This window comes from Ambystoma mexicanum, chromosome 7q (assembly GCF_040938575.1).
Source record: "Ambystoma mexicanum isolate Mex_15411 chromosome 7q, UKY_AmexF1_1, whole genome shotgun sequence".
In the NCBI taxonomy this organism is placed as follows: Eukaryota; Metazoa; Chordata; class Amphibia; order Caudata; family Ambystomatidae; genus Ambystoma; species Ambystoma mexicanum.
The window spans coordinates 1,074,494,313-1,074,508,474 of record NC_090941.1 but is presented as its reverse complement, the minus strand read 5'-3'; the positions used below and the strand labels follow the sequence as shown (position 1 = coordinate 1,074,508,474).

The following is a 14,162-nucleotide window of genomic DNA, read 5'->3' as shown; positions in this document are numbered from 1 at the left end:
GGTATTGATGTGGGAATCACAAGTGCAGTCAGTGTTACGCACTCCTAATTCGGGACCCAGAGGAACTAGGCTCTGAACTTTGGCGGGAGAATGTACGGGACCACAAGCACTCGAGATGGCAGCGTTTCTGCAGGATACCCCAAGATAGAGTTGGAAAGTTCACTGAATGGCCCAGTAACACTTCCGAAGGGGATCGTTTGGTGGGTAAGCACGGGGCGCCGAGAGTAGTTCCCACTACTCCAGAGGGCCGAATGCCTTGGCAGGCCTTATTGATCAAAGAAGAAAGCAGGGGTCCGACCGGACAGCATAGGGTGAAGGGTGCCAAAACCTTCCAAATCGTCTGCGGTGGTTTCACAAGTCTGTTTCTTCGTGCAGGAGACTTGGCTCCTTCTGTAGTTCGGTGAGAAATCTGGTGATCGACCTGGAATGGATACAGAGCCCCTTATCTTATCCAAGATTAGCTTTGCGCCTAAATCGGAGGACTTCCAATCGAAGTTCTGCTCTCTTGCAGGTGTCCCAGTCATGGACCAATCACGGTCCACGGTGGTCTCAGTCATTCAGGCACTCCAGACATCTTGGCACCAGTAGGGTGAATTTGAACCAGACAGTCAAGGGACCAATGGCCATGGGACAGAACAATTTTGTGGCTCAGCCATTTTTCGGACCTGCCCACAGTCTTGATCCAAATGCGGTAAGCATGATATGATTCAGTAAAAAGAAGTAAAACATTATAAAAAGTAACTGCTACCACCAGTTCTTCCCAAACACACTCGTACAATCGCCAAACAATCCTTTGAGGGTGTCTAGGGCCATAAAACAAAAGGGGACCCCAGCGCAAGGTACTGGTAGGTACATTGTGCACTGTAAAAAAGTTACTTTTTAAACAAATATTTTGTTTTTTTATTGACTTTATATGGTTACACAATAGAGATAACCTTTTGCCAGTATCTAAACAAACTTAAAAACACAGTTTCCATTACATTTCAGTCTTTTTGATTAACTAATAAAAAATGTTACTTTGCGTCTTTGATATCCGCAAAGAGTTTTAGAAGTAGTTTTACCAATGCCACAGTCAATGGTATATGATCTCCTCCCAGTAGCTCAATCCACCAATCTTCCAGCGTTCGGGCACCATATTGCATAGTAGATTCGGTAAGTAAGATCAAGCTGCTCATTACTGGACAAAATGAGATGTTTCAAAGTTTTGTACAAGTCCTCTTTTGTACACAGTCTACATGTTGTTATGCCTTCGTTATTCTTTCTTCGGCTGAGTATCTCTCTCGTTGGTAACAAGTTCAGCCGAAATCTCATGAACTGATCCCTAAAGTACCAATTTGTGGGACAACAAAAGGTATTTAGGGAGGCTGTTCAGCTTTCTTACTTCTTGGGTGGACCTCCCTTACAGTTTAAAATGGTTACAAAGTTGCCAAGAAATGTCAATATAGAGAAAGACTCAGGGAAATATAGTTTCACAGTACTGACAGTGTGAAGGACGTGTCGGTTCCCCATAACAAGTGAGCAAAAGCCCAGGGGAGTTCAGCTGAAGACTGGGCTCCACTGGAGAAAGTCAGGATAGGAAAGCCAAACAAAAGCAAAAGGTTTCGGGGGTCAATAAATGGAAGGAAAATTGCACATAAATGAAATCTTTTCTAACACAGGTCATGATAGAAATCATGAGACTCCGTCCCTGCTCTCCCTGTTTTATCACCTCCTTTTCACCTGCAGCATTCACCACGCTAACTTCTCATGTTACTCCTTGTTGCTCTTCAACTTTTTTCCTCTCCTACGCTCCTCTACTCCGCTCTAATTTTTTATGGCACTTCTTATTATACTTCTGTATATGCATAACTTACTAAACCCCACCTTGTCATAGTGCACCTCCTCTGGACCACTTTAATTTCCTCCAAACCTTTTTCTCTCTGATGTTTACTTTACCACTTTCTCTCTCAGTTCCTGGGTTCCTCTGTGAGCTCCTCCACGCCTCTTCTCTCAGATGTTGTCATTACCACCTCCTCTGTGCTCCACACCTCCTCTATCATCTCTTACCCTTCATTCTTCTGAACCTCTCATTTCCTCACCTACATTCCTTTACTCCTCTTTGTCTCCTCTTCTCCTCTGACACTACGTTCACTCCTTTTGTACTCTTCTCTCCTCCCTGTCCTGCTTCTTTCCTCCTCACACTTCCAACTTTTGAGTCCGACACCACTCATTGTCCTCTGTCCACTTTTATACTCCATTGGGTCTACCCATTGCCATCTAAATAGTAAATAACATTAGCTGAAGGTTTGTTGTGTGCAAAATATATAGGATTCCCCAACTGCTTGCTCGGCATACCAGTGCACAAGGCCACAACGCTACCTTCAAGTAGGCAAGCCCCCATATTGGATGTATGTTTACTGTATATGAGGCCAGACCAGTCCGCAGAGGTTTGTACTCAAACTTCTGTGGAGAAGGGGTGCATGAATGTGACTTTCCTTGCAAATGTCTTATTCCTGTGATGCTGAGTCTACAGGCCCAGTGGGTGCTGCTGCTGAGTTTCTCCTTTGTTCAAATTGATGTGCGTGGCTCATGTATGGCTGGAGGGTTCATCATAAGTGGCCTGTGGGCCAGTGAATTCAAGGATTGACACCAGCTTAAAAACATGCCTTTCCCCAATGCAACAGTCAGTACATGTTTCATGACACATATAACATTTTCTAGATGAATGACAGTGCGGACATGTTATTTTTTTCCACGGTGCAAGAGCTCTTTTTAAAGTCAAGGTTCTCCCTAGTTACTGGCCGTGGATTAATAAGGGCCATGGAGTTGGCCAAGAAATTCAGGTAAGTGTTTGAACGCATGTATCAGTATATTTGGCCCCCTGGGTTTCCACCGATCCTGCACAGAGTACCAGGGGAGCCTGCTGAGATCTTGTGGTGCTCAGGTTCCTTTTCATCGTACATCTGGGAAAGTTATTGTCTATCCTACTCCTCCTTTGCTAAACACTGAAAATGTTGACAGATGTTGGTGAGCAGGTTCAAGTGGATCTAAGTCACATGGCCTAAGCCCCACCCACCTGTAAATCACTGCTAAACTGTTAGTGCCTTCCTGTTTTCAGCCCTTTTTCCCTACTCAAGCAGCCCGCAACCCTCTCTTCCTTTGCAGTTGGTGAGCAGGTGAAAGTGGATCTAGGTCACATTGTTTAAGCCCCACCCACCTTCTTAGCCCTGCCTCTTACTTTCTGCTCTTAACTCTTAGAACAAGGGTGTCTCTTTCCCAGATGTCCAAAGTGAAGGGCAGACAAAGAAATTGGCAATTACTGTTGAAACGGCTTGGACTGGGAGGACAACAGGTAAACACGTACTGACATGTATTTTCTCCCTAAGTGCCCACAGGCCATCGTCACCATCACCAGCAAGGCCAATGTCAACATCACCCCTCCTCTAAGGAATGGACTCGTAATGCAACAACCTCATCCACATCAGCCTCAAGCCTATAAGCACCCCATTACCATTCACACAACACATGACCTTGCCGCCATCTTAATCACTGGGACCTCGCCTCCTCCACCCACATCCTAGACATCATTGTCCCTGACGGCTACAGCATCCAACACAGAGACCGGCTGAACAAGACAGGCGGAGGACTCGCAGTCATCCACAAGACCTTGTGGCCCTGCACCAGACTTAATGTCGACAACATTGGCTCCTTCAAAGTCCTCTCCTGCCACTTCCCACCCTGCCCGGCAGACAGTCACCTTCCATTTCACGTACAGACCACCCAAATCCAACACCGTCTTCATGAGAGATTTCACTGACATGGTCAAAACAATGTTTCTCATACATGCCTAGGCGACTTCAACCTCCAAAGCAACAAGGCCAACAAACCGATGAAGTAAGGTCTCCTCTGCGTTCTCGACACCCTCAGCCTCACACAGCACATAGAAGACCCAACACACGAGAAAGGTAACATCCTCATCCTAATCATCACTGCACTGCTTTCTCTACATTACAGATATCCTCTCCCACTTCACTGGTCTGGCCACCTTGCTCTGCCTTTCAACATCCTGTACACCACTGTTGGGAAGGAGATGAGCCTTTCCCACCCCCCTGGGCACTTTAGAGTGAGGCTAGTCCCAGGTGCAATGTACCAGGGGGGAAAGGTCAGTGCTAAGAAACCCGGCACAAGTATGATATCACAGGAATAGTAGTTGCATAGACTTAGAGCGCGCACATAAAGGGATGCTATTTAATAGTTATGGTAGACACATTCAGTCCTGCATGGCTGCGCAGTAAAGGTAGGCCCGGTGAGGAAACTTGAACAGGCCCCAACGTAGGCAGATGTACCTGCGCTGCTAATTCTCACCGAAACTTCCCTTTGTTCCTCAACTGTTGCAGTTACTTATCCCAGAGAGGAATGCGCCCTGCAAGGCCGTGAGATAGCACCAGGCTCCTCGCATCGCGCATTCATCACAGCCAGGCCAACAGAAGACCTCCAACCCACCCAGCCAACAAGAGTAATGGCACCCACCACGGACCCAGTTCAAGAACCCCTGCATTTCATGATAGTGGGTGACATCCAGCCACTGACAATAACACCTATGGCCAAAAATAAGCTAAACGAACACAACCATTTCACCTTATCCCATGAATACACCCTTTGTAGTACAAGGAGAAATTAATTACGAGGGTGGTTAGAGTGCGATATGAACTGACCAGAAAATGTGTGGGTTAGCATGACCGTATTCCCCTCCCCCCCATGCCAGTCCCCAAATGTTTTCCAGGTGCATGCTATAATGATGTAGTAGTGTTATCGTAGTAAAAGTAATCCTAGAACAGCAACATGTGAAAAGCCCGACCTTTGGTCCTTGGAGAGATGAGCGCAGCTGACCCCACGTGGGAAGAGACAAGCAGACGAGGCCGGAGCCAATCATAGCCTGGCATCCCCTATGGAGCAGGACCATGCATAGGACCTAAGCAGAGGATCTAACCAACCAGTCAATTAATGACACTGAACACCGTTATATTGTATTGTTCATGCAGACTCTGACAGAATATTCCCGAGCAGCAGAGTCATTTGTTTGCACCTTTGCCTTTTTTGTGATAAAAACTTATCTTTACAAGCAATCTCTTGGCCTTTTTTCCCTAGTGGTTTGCATTTATTCTGGCATGAGCTTACAGGGGCGTGCCTTTAATTGGTGACCCCAACGTGATCCCAGCACCCCCCCGTACCTGCAGAATTATCCAGGTGACCTCTCCGGAAGGACCGTGTCCACCTACAGCAACCAGCCCCGAAGTGCAGTGGCCGTGCAGGAGCCGTCTTTGCAGGATCCTGCCTGCTCCTTGGAACGGGGTGCGGCCCCAAGGAGAGGTGCAGGCTTGTGTTGGAACCCCATGAACGGGTGAGTTCGGGTGACGTGCACACGTGAGTATAGGCTTGCAGGGGATAACTAGTTGGGGGCGAATGTATGGGGAAGTGTGAACAGTATGAACACGCAGTAAATGGAAGTGGGAGCGTGGCAAGTCTATGAATTGTGATGGTTGTTTGGTTTTATTGATTTTTAAAAGAGAATAATAAGGAAAACGGAAGATAGGATGCCTCCCCGAGGGCAAGGTGGCACCATAACTATTGCTTAAAGAAGAAGACATGGAGGAAATACATAGGAGTGCCATTATAATTAGAGAGCTCGGGAATAGTAGTGTTTTTTATTTTAATTTGTTAGGTTAGTTTATTTAGTTTTTGTATTCTTATTGTGTAGTCAAGAGGACCAGGTGGGGCGGTGTGTGGGATGTGTGTGTATGTGTTTGTATGGGTATATACTGGGAGTGCAGATTGTGTGAACGAGAAGTTTTAACTGGCAACAGAGGGATGGGGGAATTAAACTGTTTTTTTTTTCCTTTCACGACGTGTACAACTGTAGTGCATTAGTACAGGCATAGCTCCAATAAGCAGGCACACAGGGGATGCGACCATTGGGAGGGAGAAACGCCCATAGAGTACATGTACATGGGTCTGCCGTTGAATCACGGCAAAATAAAGAAATATCACAATCAATGGGTAACAGAGGACAATAGGGAGGAAAGAAGGGCACAAGGCGATGACAGAAATATGATCCCGGAGAAGGGGAAGGGTTTGACAGGGAAGAAAGAAATCTACCCTTTAGCATCCTGTCCTGCAGAGGGGTACATGAACACAACATATGTGTCAACGGGTACAAATTTATCTACACCAGTGACAGCAACACCTCCCCCATATGTCTCCCCCCCTTAGGTCAAAGGTGCCCCCACAGCACACATTGGTGTAAGCGCAAGAGATTTATAAGTATCACTATCATAAACGCGAAGCGAGTAGCCAGATTGCGGGCGGCATGTGATGTAACGAAAGCAGAGACACTGGTGCAGCCAATGGAAGTCAGGACATTTATTATTCATAATAGACCATGCGCCCATAAAGGCCGTCCATGTAGAGCGTGATGGCGATACGGATAGCTTGGGCTATGAGAATGTTGGGTCCCGAAGGGGAGATGAAGAGGAGTGGAGCGAGTTAGATGAGGTTGAGGAAGGAGAAGATGGGGAGGTAGAGTTAGCACCTCAACGCACCCAGAGGGAGAAAAGTCTTTGGGACAGTAGGTTGAGGGAAAGGTTTAGGCGGAGGCAATACCAAGAAAAAAGGGAAGTGCAACTAAGTGCGGAAGGAGCAAGATGATAATGCAAATGCACCTGATACACAAGGGTGCAGGGATACCACAATACGTAGCATGGGCACAGATGGATAAGAACAACTTACTTAAGGCTCTCCCACCACTCACGGCGGGTGCGGGGAAATGGATATAATCTTTCAAAATATACACAGCGGGTGTACCCTTAGCAGTAGGCGACATTAAACGTTTATTAGTAGCTGTAATTGGGGATCAGGCTGCCAATGTGTGGGTAAACGTAGGATACCTGGGAGTAACGTTGACAAACAATGCTCATGATGGGGCATTGTTAAATAAGTTCAGATCAAGAGTGTGCGATGCACTGCGGCGAGTGTTCCCAGGCACGCCAGATTTACAGTCCATCATGTAATGTACAATGGGCGATGATGAAGATGCTACTCAGTTCATTCTTAAAGTCCAAGAGATGTGGAGGGCAGATACGGGTAATGCTTGGGACCAGTCAGTACACTTTTTCTATTTTATAGTAAAACAAGGCTTACTGAAAGAAATGCAAAAAGCGATTGACAAAATCGCCGTTATAGAGACGAAAGGGTGGCCTGAGATTCAAAGCCTTATAGTACATCATTGTAGGAGAATAAAAGAGACAGAGAAAGAAACGCTTCAGAGACGACAGGCAGGGTAGCATCATGACCGATACCAGCACAGATAGAGGAGGGAGGATATATCCCCAATTTAATAAATGCAAGAAAATCTGCGGTGTAGGCTGAAGGAGGACAAGGACAGTGGGCCAGAAACCTGCGATTATCTGGGCCACAGTGGGTAGCAGCGAGTACGAGGTGGGCTCAGAGGATCAGAGGGGATTTGGGGGACTGGGACCCGGGGGGAGGAACGGCAAAGTGTTGGACATGTGGGAAGTTGGGACATTTTTCAAGGGAATGCAGGAGTAGGCAAGGGAACGGGGTATGACAATGGCAGCAGAACTGTGGCTCCCCACCCCAAGGGACCCCCCCAAGGACTATCCTCCCAGAATGACCTCAATACCATACAAAATCCACCAGGCTTACACCCAGCTACCCTCACAGATGCTGCCTCCCCACTGCGACATCCCCAACAGATGGCATAGCACTACCCGCCCCACTCCAGCATGCAGTGAGCGGGGAACACAAACGCCTTTGGTGGTGCGTCCAATGGTACAGTGTCCCTGTTTCAGTGCATTACAGTAGTGGGGGAGGGAGACCTTTTTTCGTTCCCAGGAACAAATACGTATCCTGACTAGGACAGCCTACAGAGAGCACTTGTGTCTCCAGTCCTATCGATGACCCTAAACCGAGAAGAGGAACCCTTGGTGGGGGCAGAGATGAAGAATAAACAGTTCATTTTTATGGTAGACTCAAGAGCTGAGAAATCATGCATCAGTGAAGGCAACTTTCCACTATCTGGCAAAACTCTAGACATGCAGGGATTCTCTGGGGCGGTCTTAACGGTTCCCTATACGAAAGATTTGGATGTGAAGGTATGAGGAAGGGTGGCACATGCTCCCCCATACTGTATTCTGAAAGCTCTCCTGTCAACTTGCTAGACTGGGATCTGCTTAGCAAGTTGAACATGACGATCTCCTTCACAGACAGCAGCATTGTGTGCTCCTCCCTAGGCATGTGCACAGTGAGGGCGATGCTCGTGATACACGCCATGGCATGTGACGTGGTGGTGTGAGTCCTCTCCTTAGACCCAGACATGTTCATTTACGGCATAACAGTACTTGCAAAGGCAGTACTGCAAATCACCAAAACCTGTTGGTGAGTGCCAACTGACTTCATTTTCTGCCCTGTAGTGTCCCCTGAGTTAGTGGTAGGCACTCTACTGTGCCTAGACCTGGAGGGGCTATTGGTATCAGCAAAGAGAATTGTGGTCCTAGGTACCGACACTCATGGATGCTAATGGCACATGCTCATGTGCATTGATCCCACTGTACCCCTTAAGGAACTAACAGACACAGAGCTATTTGAGCACAATGAAAGCGACAGCGAAATATTAATTGAGATTTGCATCCCCTGCAATATTATGGTGCAGTATAGGAGCGTGCAGAGCCCCCTCGTGGCCGTTGTCACAACGCCCACTTTTACCCAAGGCCACTTACAACATGTGCAATACAGTTGTGGACAACTAACCCACATGATGTGGGACGCCTAAAAGAAGTGACCCAGGTCAGAATCACACTGAAAAATGGAGCAGTATTACCCCGAGTGAAACAGTACCCACTTTCAAGGGAGGCAGAAGACGGGATAAAAGACACAATACTGGCCCTGCTACACCAAAAGTTCACAGTGCCCTCTACCTCACAATGCAACACAGCCATATACCCTGTTAAAAAGGCAATGGGGTAGTTGGGAATGATCCAGGAACTCCGACCCCTCAATGATAGTACAGAAGGAGTTTCCTCTAGTTACAAACCCGGCCTCCATCGTGTGCAGTATCCCCAAAAAAGCAACACACTTCACAGTGATCGACTTTTAAAAAATCCTTTTTCTCAATACCATTGCACCCAGACTCACAGTATATCACAGCATTTACACATGGCAGGAAGCTCTACGAGCACACTCGTTTGCCCCAAGGATATTGCGAGAGCCCTAGCATATTTAACAGGATATTACACAAAGTCCTAGGCAACATCCATGTACCCAGCACGGTTATCCAATACGTAGATGTATTGGTGTGCAGTAGAAGTGAGCATTCCCGCAGAGACTCCATTGACCTGCTACAACTGCTAGCCTGCAAGAGCTATATGTTTGATAAGGCCAAGCTCCAGTACTGCCAGCTCGAAGTACTCCATCTAGGGCAACTCTTTTCAGTAGATGGCAAAAGGATTATACTGTACAGAGCAGCAATCGTGCGCGCCACGCCCAAGCCAATTACAGTAAAAGACATGCATTCATTCCTGGTGTTGTGCAACTACTGTAGGGCTTGGATTCTGGACTACACAGCCTACACTAGACCACTCTTACAGGGCCTCAAGGAAGCACAAAAAGACAGCCATGAAATAGAGCAGACAGCAGACATGGTGCAGTTTTAATGATCTAAAGGAAATCATTTCTACAGCCCCAGTCCTCGCCACCGCAGATTACACGCAGGATTATTACATATTTCCCCACTCGAACAGCACATTTATGACGGATGTACTGACACAGAAGAGCACAATGGGCCACACGCCACTGGCCTATTATAGTGGTACATTAGACTCAGTGATGGAAGGACAGTTCGCGAACAAGCCCTTGCTGCAGCTGCCTTTGCAATCGAGAAAAGTTCCACAATTGTAATAGGTGTTCAGTGACACTCAGTATTTGCAATCCTGGAAAGGTTGAAGTCCACTCTCACCACCCAGTGGGCATCGGCCTACAAAATTATCTCAAACCCAAATGTCCATGATGTAAGGAGCAAAACAGTGAACCCGCCCATGTTCCTAACAGAACCATGCACAGATGAGGATTTACAAAACCACAATTGCACCACCTATGAAAGCGAAGAAGATGACACCCCCAGAGATAAGGATAGTACACCACGAGAGAGCAAAATGATCTCTATTGATGGGTCGGCAACAATTGACCAAGAGACAGGACAAAGGCATTCTGGGGCGGCAGTGGTGCTCTTAGAAGCGGGAGAATATGAAACACTAGTAATGAAAAGACTGCCCATGCATTACTCGGTACAAGCAGCAGAGCTTGTAGTGTTGATAGAAACGCTCAGAGCATCAAAGGGATGTTATGTATTCTGCCCAATCTTGCCATGACATGGAATGTTTTATGGACACGCATATGTGTACTCAATTTTGTTTTTGTTTTGAAAGTAACGTGTGATAATGTAACACTAATTGCCCAGATTTGAAAAAGGCGCATGACATGCCGAAACACGTGTTATCACAAAGGGCTCTCCTACGGAAGTTGAATGATAAAATTAAAACAACCAGACAAGGTTTTGACTATACCTGTGGTGCAGTTATTGTGTGAAAGTCAATTTTCTCATTGATAGGAAGAAATCACTGAATGTGCTCAATGTATCATCCCCAAGCCAATGGTGTTGAACGGATCAATAGCCTTCTTAAAAGCAAGCTCTCCAAACTCTGCAACACCCTAAAAAAGAATTGGGTGCATTGTTTGCCTCTGGCCCTTTTCAACTTGCGCACTCAGGCAAGTAAGGACCATCACCTCTCAACACATTAGATGTTGACAGGTAGGCATATGCAGAGGCCTATATCCCCTGTGAAGAGGGCATCAGATGCCCACAGAGCTGCAACAGTTCTGGGAGAGGAGTTCAAGGAATACTTGACAAACTTAACACGTTCGATCAAATGTGTCTCAAAACAAATCGGATCACCTCGCCCAGACGACACCCACAACACTACAGTTCCACTTGCGGACACAGCACCTGCCCAACCACTGTTGCCGGGGGAGCTAGTCTGTGTAAAGAGGTTGTGAGCACAAGCCCAACTATCCCAGGTTCCATGGGCCCTATGAAGTGATGTTTTCTACCCCTCTCGCTGTAAAGGTGAAAGGGCTTCGATATTGGATACACCTTTCAGACATTCGAAGGGCACCACCAAATTCCTCATCAGTACCCTAAATGTTAACACGACCAGTCTACCTCACCTTACATAGCTTAAGGCTGTCAAAATGAGTGCATGTGCAAAGACACCAGACATGCATTGTTGCTAAAAGTACAAGCTATTTTAATTAAAACAAACTCTCTCTCTCTTTTCCACTACCTCCCCAAACTTCCTCCCCTGACCCCCTCTCCCTACCATCCTTTTTCCATACCCTTTTTTGTTCACATTACAGGTGAAAGAAGATGCATCGTTCAACGTCAAATTGTTCATTGCATAACGACAGAAATTGTATTAGTTCTACTAGAATGTATTCTTATCAATGCATGAAAAGAAAAAATGGGCGGACCCTCTTTTTTTGGGGGCTTTGACTCAGGAGGGTGAATAGGTACAATGGGACAAGAGATGAGTCGAAGCTACCCTGACCAGTGGTATGACATAGGGTCACCAAGATTTGCAGTGGAGCTAGAAAGCTGCTAGCTCTAGTGGACAAAAACCCAGAGGAGGTGAAGGATAGCAAAAACCGGGTTTTTTATTTTACACTAACACAGAAAAAAGAAAAGGAAAACAATTTATTTACAAACTGCGCCGTGGCGCTGAAGATATGCATACTAAGCACATTGGAGTATGCATTACTTTGTGAGTTAGTATGCAAGGTGAAAAAACACAGTATTTTACATATGTTGTTTCAGAAGACAGGACGTGTCGCCTTGTCTTGGACTTGTCGACACATTATTTTGTGTTTCTGGTTAGGTGTGACTAGCTGGTGGCTGTGGCTGAAGAGATGGAGGCAGCGTTGATACACCAGGTACCGAACGGTCTTCAGGACAGTTTGATCAAGTCAGGTAAGTAGTGGGATCCGTCAGCCTTTTGGTTTACAGGGGACTAGTTAGTTCAGTGAAAGGGGTGTCTTAGAAAGTTAAAAACTGCAAAAAGAGGAGAGCTACCATGTTCTTCGATTCATCTCTTGTCCCATTCTTATCAATGCAGCCTGTATTTTACAGGGATTTTGTTTACCTTCCTTATGTTACTGTTGGAAATATATTGGGGGTTATCTTTTATCTGGGTGAGACATCTGAAAGGTGAGGGGAACCCTGAACAAAAGCACACCCCTCAATGTAACTGAACTGTCAAACATAACTGTATATATGTATAACACGTGCCAAACCAGTAGTAACACCAGCGCCTGTATGACTGTATGAACGAATAAAATGTTTGAAATACTACTTCACTCTTAAAAACCTCTTTTGTAGCACAAATAGTAGCAATAGCACCACTATTAGCAGGAGTATTTCACCAAAGAGGTATATATCTCGCCATGCCAGGATGAAAAGACAAGTGCGTAGTCTCAAATATGATGCATAACGTGACTTAGGCCTGGATGCGGTTGAAGATATCCCTCATCCTGAGCACTCGAATACTTGGTACTCTGACATGAGTGCAGTGGGTAGATGAACAACCAATAGTAGTTGCTATGTATGCTCGTTGATACTGCACGCATCAGGGCACACAAGAAGTACCAATTATAGAGGCAAAAAGCCTGATCCATCTTGCGCTATGTAGGCTCAAAGGCACCTTCCAGGCACACAGCGTGTATCTACAACTTGTCGATCCAGATGCTCAGAAATGCAAAAACAAACCGACAAACACCAACTGTCTAAAGCAAGTGTTTGAGGGAGCAAAGTATATTAAGAAGAAGTGGCAGGAAACAACCCTCACATGCCGAGCTGGAGGCCTCCTAGGGTTTCCCATAAAAACAGTGGCCCTCATGGAAAGAACGTGTACACACATGGACATAGAATGTTTTAAAACTGACATGGATTGCAGCAATGGAGAAACCAGTAAAAGTGCACCAATAAAATAACTACGAGTTGTGCTTTTTCAGTGAAAGAACTGTCTTTGTCGGCTCCAACGAGTGATGCAACAGGACAGTGTTGATTCCAGATCTAAAGAGGGGCACAGCAGCACTGATGGACTACTATTAGGTGTGTGGCCAACAAGTGTACCTGCACCTCCCACCATCCTGGAGGGGATATTGTTTGCTAGCTATGCTACACTCAGCCCTATTAGTAATCCCAGAAGAACACCTGAAAGGGGGGCCACTGCTCGAAGAAGTACCAACAGTGTCCCCAATGATCGCAGAACAAAATACGCTGCCACCGCCAGACTTTCACATCCTCTCTGGGAAGGAGCCAGTCCTGGCTGGGAGCGCTGGTTTCAGATGCTGGTGCCCATCTTCGTGTTTATACCAGTCATTTATTGCATCTGGTGTTGTACCAAAGCAGTACCAATAGCGCAATGATGATAGTGTCAATTGGCCTTTCAAAGGCACCTCATAATACAAAGGAGATAGAAGTCCAAACTGACCACCCCATCCCCTGCGTGATCCCCAATACCCTACGGAGACGAGCTAGACCACACCATCATTGCCCCCCAACCCTGAAAACTATAAATAAGTATGGGTAGATTTAGCGGGGGAAGAGGGCTGCATTTATATGACATGTACTCCTGAAGAGTATGCGCTAGCGGGAGATAGCTTGCAGAAAGTATGTAGGGCATGGATGCCAATAAAAGGAAACCCCCATATGAGGCTCCACTGAGAAGGGAAAACGAGCGCAAGTATGCAGAGGAATTAGTTACTCTAGAAGTAATGAAAGGGGGGAATGTTGGGAAGGAGATGAGCCTGTCCCACCCTCCTAGGCGCTTTAGAATGAGGAGAGTCCCATAGGTAGACGTGCAATGTACAGTAGAGAAAGGGCCGTGCTAAGAAAACTGGCACAAGTACAATATGAGAGGAATTGTAGATGCATAGACTTAGAGCGCGCACATAAAGGGATGCCATTTTATATTTATGGTAGACACATTCAGTCCTGCATGGCTGCGCAGTATTTGTAGGCCCGGCAAGGAAACTTGAACAGGCCCCAACGAAGG

General features: G+C 46.4%; 1 long non-coding RNA gene across 1 annotated transcript in view; it reads left to right on the top strand.

The window, feature by feature from the left end:
* Positions 1-5,355, top strand: part of LOC138527992 (uncharacterized) — a 71,131-nt gene extending 65,776 nt beyond the window's left edge. Inside the window, exon 3 of the long non-coding RNA XR_011284096.1 lies at positions 5,128-5,355. This is a non-coding gene — a long non-coding RNA (uncharacterized lncRNA). The remainder of the gene's footprint in view (positions 1-5,127) is intronic.
* The last annotated feature ends 8,807 nt before the right edge of the window (positions 5,356-14,162 follow it).